General features: G+C 42.3%; 1 long non-coding RNA gene across 1 annotated transcript; it reads right to left on the bottom strand.

Moving 5' to 3' along the window:
* Positions 1-436: 436 nt before the first annotated feature.
* LOC144232566 (uncharacterized) lies at positions 437-5,504 on the bottom strand. Its single transcript, XR_013335450.1, has 3 exons — positions 5,078-5,504; positions 3,257-3,395; positions 437-1,766 (listed from the first exon to the last, which is right to left on the bottom strand). It is a non-coding gene; the product is annotated as an uncharacterized LOC144232566 (long non-coding RNA).
* Between the last annotated feature and the right edge of the window lie 1,762 nt (positions 5,505-7,266).

Here is a 7,266-nt window from a genome sequence, read left to right as displayed (position 1 = left end):
AAATGTATGTATTTCACCATTAAATGGCAACAAACAACCCTACTCTTGATTATTATGGCTTCATATTATGAGCCAAAAATATACATATGTTTGGGCCTTGATTCAGCACCATTATTTGACATACAAATTTAGTTCTCTACAAATGGTTTTGTTGTTATTGTTGTTTAAATATAACTTGTCAGGGTGAAAGAATTTTGGGTCAGGTGGTGGGGAAGAGTTGTTTTAACTTGCAAATTCCATCTAAATTTCTCTAAGCTCTTTGCCCAGCCATTACTCTGTCTTCCATACCATTCTGACACTCTCCATTAATTCATCAAACCACAGAAGTCTGAGCAAAACCAGACTATTATCTTGTAGAGATAGTTGGGTCAGTTCAGGTCAAAGTTTTATTGGTTTTGGCAGAAGAGCTATTGAAAAAACTTGTAGGATGAGGAATAGTTACAATGTGATCTTTAAAATGGATTTCAAAGATGAAAACAGAACAAAATTGGTGTGTGACTTTCTTGTCCAAAAACTCTGAGTTACATTGGCACAGAGATATATTTCTGGACTCTTTAAACTATTGGGTAGGAAGTGATCCTACCAGCATGGAACCCAATGGGGTGCTCAAATTCACCAACTGTGAGATCATGACCTGAGCCGAAGTCAGATGCCCAACCGACTGAGTCACCCAGGCGCCCTCTGAGACCATTTTTAATATTTCAATACCCCTAGGAAAACAACTGTATTTAAAATGGGCAACCTGTCAGACAAAGCGCTTTGCTGAAGATGCAATCACACAACAAACACCTGCTGACAACAGTATCTGGGAGCGCTCGGGGAGAGAAGCAGGTGGGGTGTGTCTGGAGATGTAAAACCCAGTCCATAGAGCTTGAATGGGGTGTGTAGTTTCCTAGGGGGGTTTTGGTGGCATCTTCCATTTCTCTTCCACTTGGGTGAAGCTCTCATGGATGTGGGCTCAAATGGGGAGGAGCACACTTCCCCACTGCCTAGGTCCATTGTCATGCTTGTGTGTAGATATAATGTTGTCATAGGTAGCTGCTTTATCAAGTTTCCAGGTCAATTACGTGTGTCCAGCCAACCTTCCACTTCTGCTCTATAAAGAATTTGGGTCACTTTTGACTCTTCAAGAGTTTGGTCTGAATATTTAGGCTGTCATGCTTGTGGCAGTAATGTTTTAGTATTCTTTCTATGGCTTCAGAGCCTGGGAGCTTTACTGACCTTGGTCCATGATTCCTGAGGAAAGGTTTGGCTTAAATAAATATCTCGATACCTGAATCTGGAATTTCACTCATTGACCAGATAGCTGAAGGATAACCCATTTATTCCATAGAATATTATAATCCAAGTTGCTCTTCTTTTAACTTTATATTTATTTTATTGTTAATTGATATCAATGATAGTTTCATCTCTTCTCAGTGGTTTATCATGTTGCCACACACAACAGTTATTTTGACATGCTCCATATAGTTCTGGGCATACTGACAGATGCTGACTTGGACATGCAAGGCGTGTGCCCTCAGTTTAGTGCATGCCTTTTCAGGACTTGCTGTCACGTGGATCGCTTGGTATTACTTTTAGATCATTTGAATTTTCATCAAGTTGGAGTGAGACTCATAAGGGCCACTTGGCCAAGGTCATGTACCAGCCTTCCTGCAGACTTAGGGCATCAAAGCCTGAGCCCATCTCTGTCGTCCATTGAGTGTTTTTCTTGCCCTCCTTACACCCTCCTCTTCTTTTTTTTTTTTTAATATTTTTATTTATTTCTAGGAGAGAGAGAGACAGCGTGAGCAGGGGAGGGTCAGAGAGAGAGTGAGACACAGACTCTGAAATAGGCTCCAGGCTCTGAGCTGGCAGTCAGCACAGAGCCCGACGCGGGGCTTGAACCCACGAACCGCGAGATCATGACCCAAGCGAAAGTCGGACGCTTAACCGACTAAGCCACCCAGGTGCCCCACACCCTCCTCTTCTGATCAGCTCAGTCACCTGTGATTCACTGGGACCGCCCACACCTGTATGGTATCTCTGACCCAGATTGCATCAGCCTGCATCCACTTTGTCATCCAGGACTCCTTCGTTGTAGAAGCTACAGAAGGATGTTTCTCTCCCCACTGAAGTGATTTGTGCAACGGACAGGCACGAGGTAAGTACACTAACTAAATCACTGGTTCTCAATGAGGAATAAGTTTGCTCCCTCTCCCCGGGGAATATTGGGCAATGTCAACAGATTTCGGTTGCCACAGTTGAAGGTAGGGTACCACTGGCGTCTATGGGACAAAGGCCAGGGATACTGCTCAACACCCTACAATGCACAGGATGGCTCTCCAGCCCCCATGACAACCCCAAATGTCAGTAGTGTGGAGGTTGAGAAACCCTCTTCTAAATAGAAGATATTTTGGCTAACATGACCCAGGCTACAGTCTCTTCCAAGCTTTATGTTTGACTGATAATGAAGAATCCTGACTTCTATTAAGAATTGCATTAAAAATAAAATCCCTAAAAATTACCTGGAAGGTGAGCTCAGGTACTATCTCACTCAAATTGAGGCAACATTATCAGGGTATCCATCTGACATCTGTGTTATTTGCCTAGGGCTGCTGTAACAACAGAAATTACTGTCTTGCAGTTCTGGATGCTGGAAGTACAAATAAAGGTGTCAGGAGTGTGACACCCTCTCTGAAGGCTCTAGGGAAGCATCCTTCCTTGCCTTTCCAGTTTCTCATGGTGGCTGGCAAATCTTGGCATCCCTTGGTTTGTAGCTACATCATTTCAATCCCTGCCCTTGGTGACACATGAACTCCCCTACGTGACTGTGTTCTCTAAATCTCTCTCTACTTCTAAGCTCACCAGTCACTGGACCTAGGGCTCACCCTCATCCAGTGTGACCTCATCTTGATTACATCTGCACAGACCCTATCCTCAAACAGGATCTCATATACACATACCAGAGGTTAGGACTTCAACATATCTTTTTGGGGGACACAATTCAAAGCACCATAGCTGGCAGCCAAGATGTATGAGGACCCATGAGTAGACTCCACGGAAGTCGCCGTCTGTCAGTGTCTGGTGACAGTAATGTTGCTGTGCCAGGTTGCCCACAGCCCCTCCGCCAGCCACCTGCCCATCCCCACCACTCACTTCACCCTCCTGTGTCTTTCCTCTTCCCTGCTTCCTTATTCTCCTATCAATTCTTTTTGTCTCTTTTACCACCGGTGGCCAATCAAGCCCCCGTTTCCTTTCAGGTGAAGACACTCACCCCATCTGCTGAGCATAATATCGGAGTCATCGGATCTTCCTGGTGGTGGTCAGTGGCTGCCAGTTGCTCAGGAACACCTTCTGAACAGCAAAAGATATTTTCCTCTAAGTGCTTAAATGCCAGGACTCCTCTGGGGGATCTGATGTTTCCAGAAAAGCAGAAATTAGATGGCAAAGCTCTGCTACATTAATAGCGCAGGGAGAGTGCCGTTGGGATTGTTTTCTTTTCAGATGTCACCATTTGGGTGTTTAATTTATTTATGAACAATAGCCTTTGGGGAGCCCTGAAGGTAAAAGATAGTGAGAATTTAGAGGTATCATGTGGACAGCAGAGAGTAGAGTTGCCAATTGAGGAGAAAGAAAAATGCTGAGTCAGAAAACTTTTAGATAGGCGATGCGGTAGAAGTTTTTTAGAAGAGGCGTAGGACATGGGATCACCCCCAGCCCAGATCAGTGCAGAAGAACCTGAAAACCCTGCCTTGGTCTAACTCTGATATCCCTGGGAGGCTGCTTGAGTAGAGATACAAAATGGCCACCAACCCCAGAGGCAAAGATCAGCGCTTGAGCTGTGTTCCATTGATGGAGCCCAAAGCTTTAGTTGGATGTGTGAAAGGCGCTGAGTATATGGAGCAGAGTCTTTAAACACGTATAAGTCAGGCAGTAAAGAACTGTAGAGTGGTTGATCACTGATCCCAAGCCTGTGTGGAAGCAGGTAGTTGGAAGGGAAAGATGTGGGCAGATTTTCCTACAGCTTCTCACCAGGTTAGTGTTTTCTGTAATACTTGGAGTTTCACAACACAGTCCTTTGAGAAGTGGTTCTCTAGGTCCTGATTCTACCCCCTTAAATATTGACAGGTCAGTTCTCAACAGGACCGCGGCTGTCATCAGTCTTGTTTAAGATTGCTCCCCCTCCCTCCGCCCCCCCCCCCCATGGCTCCTGGACCATTTCCACTTTATCAGTCCTCAACAAACACATGCTCATTACTACTTTTGGTGTGGTTTTACTAGAGGGGACAAATGGATGTTGCAGGCATACAGCATTTGTAAAATGGGGACAGCAATAGCATTTAGCTCATGTGGTTGCTGTGGATTGACACCTGTAAAGCCCTAGAATAGTGCCTGACTCGCAGTAGATCTCAGCAGTGTCCCCTCCGCTCAGCAAGCCCCTCTGGTTGTGCTTGCTTAGAGCCCTGGTCCTCTGCTGCCAAAAAGAATTCATGTTTTATTTCCCACCAAGTCTCATGAGCATAATATGTAAGATGTTCAGTGTTCTTTTTTTTTTTTTTTTTTTTGCCCCTCATTTACTTTTCTTAACCTTTTGCAGCTTAGTCATTGCTTCTCTTGTTAGGGAAACTACTAATGAAAGGGGAGAAGAGAGACAGGGAAAGGGTCATGATAATGCATTTTTTAACAATTTGCATTTTCATAGAATTATGTATAAGTATAGCTGGGCTGTCTTTAATATTACTTCAATTTAACTAATCTTGATTCTCAATTCAATTAAATATGTCAATGTTTCATGGTCTCCCATAATTATATCATGACCTTGGACACTCCATCAATCTACTCATTAATTTCATCAGTTATTTTCTGTCCATTGGTCAGTTTCTTCTTCCTCATGGGTTATCATCTGGAAGGACTCCATTATGGACTTAATCTTTGTGTCTCTCTAAAACTCATGTTGAAGCCTTAGTCCTTAATAGGATGGTATTTGGAGGTGGGCCTTAGGATATGATTAGGGTTCAATGATGTCATGAAGGTGGGGGCTTCATGAAGGGGTTAGTGCCCTTATAAGACACCACAGAGGTCTTTGAGGACATACCAAGAAGGTGGCCTTCTGCAAACCAGTTAGAGGCGCTGCACCAGAACACAGCCATGCTGGCATCTTGATCTCAAGCTTCCAGGCTCCGGAGCCATGAGGAAATACATTTTTGTTATTTAAGAAGCCAGTCTGTGATGTTCTATTATAGTGGCCCAAGCCAACGAAGACTATAATACAGTGCTCTGTTCTTCTCTATATAAAGGGCAGATATGATCTAACCCAAGCTTCTGGGACACATTGTCCCTGGAAGTTAAGTCTTGAACAGATGGAAAAAATAAAAATAGTTGGAATTCAACTAGTAGAACTAGACACTTCCCATTGTAGTACATCACTACTATTCCTACATTCTTATCTCTTGGAGTTTTCCATCCTACTACCTTTTTTCTGAGCCCAAGTCTGTAATCTCCCCCACTGATATTGGGGGGTCTTGATATTCTTCCAGTAAACTGTTCCCTAACTGTGTTTACAGTAAACAGAGTTAGGTTCTGTTGTTTATGACCTAAGAATATTGATAAATACATCTACCAGTTGTGTCATTTAATGGGTAAGGCCTACAGACTTTATCAGTTTTCCATTTATAATACATTATAATTATATTTTTATGCTTATCTTTGGTTACTAGGCTTCTGAGATGAAGTTGATAATTTAATGACTTTAGACATATTTGAGTCATTGGTTATATTTTGATAGAGTAGTTCAAAAGTATTACTAGCTAAAATTTTATTCATAAAGGAATATTTGAATAAATTATCAAAGTCATCCTTCCCTGCGTTGAATTGCTCATTATATTTGGTGGAAAGGGGTCTAAGGAGTAGCAGGATGGAGAAATGGTAAGTAAGCTTATGAATAGAATAGTATTAATAGGCATTGGATGCTTTTAGCTTTGCTATAGATCATAAAACTAACAATTATTTGCCTAGGAAACTGCAAGTTACTTTGTGGTTAGGGAATTCTGAAAGATCTATGGTATTGACTTTCACTGAGACTATGTAATTGGAAAAAATGAGGTGATTTAAGATGAGAATTGATTTACATGAATGTTTATAACAACCTTTCATTTCTATGGAGAAGGGATGTTTATGTATTACTTATATTTTATTTTTCCCAAGTCTAGTGAACATTAAACTTTCACACGATACCAAAAAAAAAAAAAAAAAAAAAAAAAGATGGTGGCAAATTGGATTTCATATCAGAGTGGTTGATGTTTCAGTCCCAAAGATTGGCTGGACCAAGAATTGTAGAGGTGTTTGGAACAAAGTAGCTCTTTATTCAATTAATTAACTCCACAAGTAATTATTGTGTTAGCTCCATTCCTGCAGCTGGGCTGTTGCTAGGCATGCAATACACAACATGGCCCTTTGCCATCAAAGAGGATAGAGTCTAAAAAAAGACATAAACGTATACAAATAAGAGCAATAAATCACAGATACTGAGACCAAGTTCTGTACCAGAGCAGCAAAGTCCCCGAGAAAGGCCACTGAGTTCTTTAAGTGGAAAGAAGATGGGAGAATGGGAGGTTCAGGAAAGGTTTTAGAGCAAATCTGTCTCTGTGTGTGTATGTGTGTGTGTATGTGTGTGTGTGTATGTATGCATGTAATAATTCCAGGTAGAAACCAGTGTAAGAAAAGGATATCAGGTGAGAAATAGGCAAGGTGGATTGATAAGTGCAAGAAGCTCAGTGAGACTCAAATATTGGGTATGGGGAGACATGCAAAGAGAATCAAGTCTAGGCAAGCAGTTGGGTCAGTCCTTGGCCAGCCGTGGAGGCATAGCAAGGCATTTGGAATTGGTATGCCAAGTACACAGAAGCCATTAAAGTATTTTAGTGGTAGATTGAAATGATGAGATTTTTGTTTTAGGAGAGTCACTCTGATGGGTGCAAAGATCCCTGATGAGAAAAGGAGAAACCAGAATCCCTAAGACCCACTAGGAGAAGGCTCCAGTGGCTCCTGGGGAAAACGGTGTTAACCTGACCAAAGGCAATGTGAGTGAGGACAAGAGAGGAGAAGGATGGAAGGGGCATCAATGAGAAACATTGACCTGACTCAAGCCCTGATTTCAACTAAGGTTTGCAAATGGTTGTACAAGAAGGAGAAGAGGCAAGACTGACCACCATGGTTGGGTCCTGGGTAGACAGCGAGTCATTCATTAATGTAGAGGAGAAAAAGCAAGACTGTGAATGGGAAGCA

This window comes from Crocuta crocuta, unplaced genomic scaffold (assembly GCF_008692635.1).
Source record: "Crocuta crocuta isolate KB4526 unplaced genomic scaffold, BGI_CrCroc_1.0 scaffold84, whole genome shotgun sequence".
Classification (NCBI taxonomy): Eukaryota; Metazoa; Chordata; class Mammalia; order Carnivora; family Hyaenidae; genus Crocuta; species Crocuta crocuta.
This window is presented reverse-complemented; position numbering and strand designations above follow the sequence as displayed.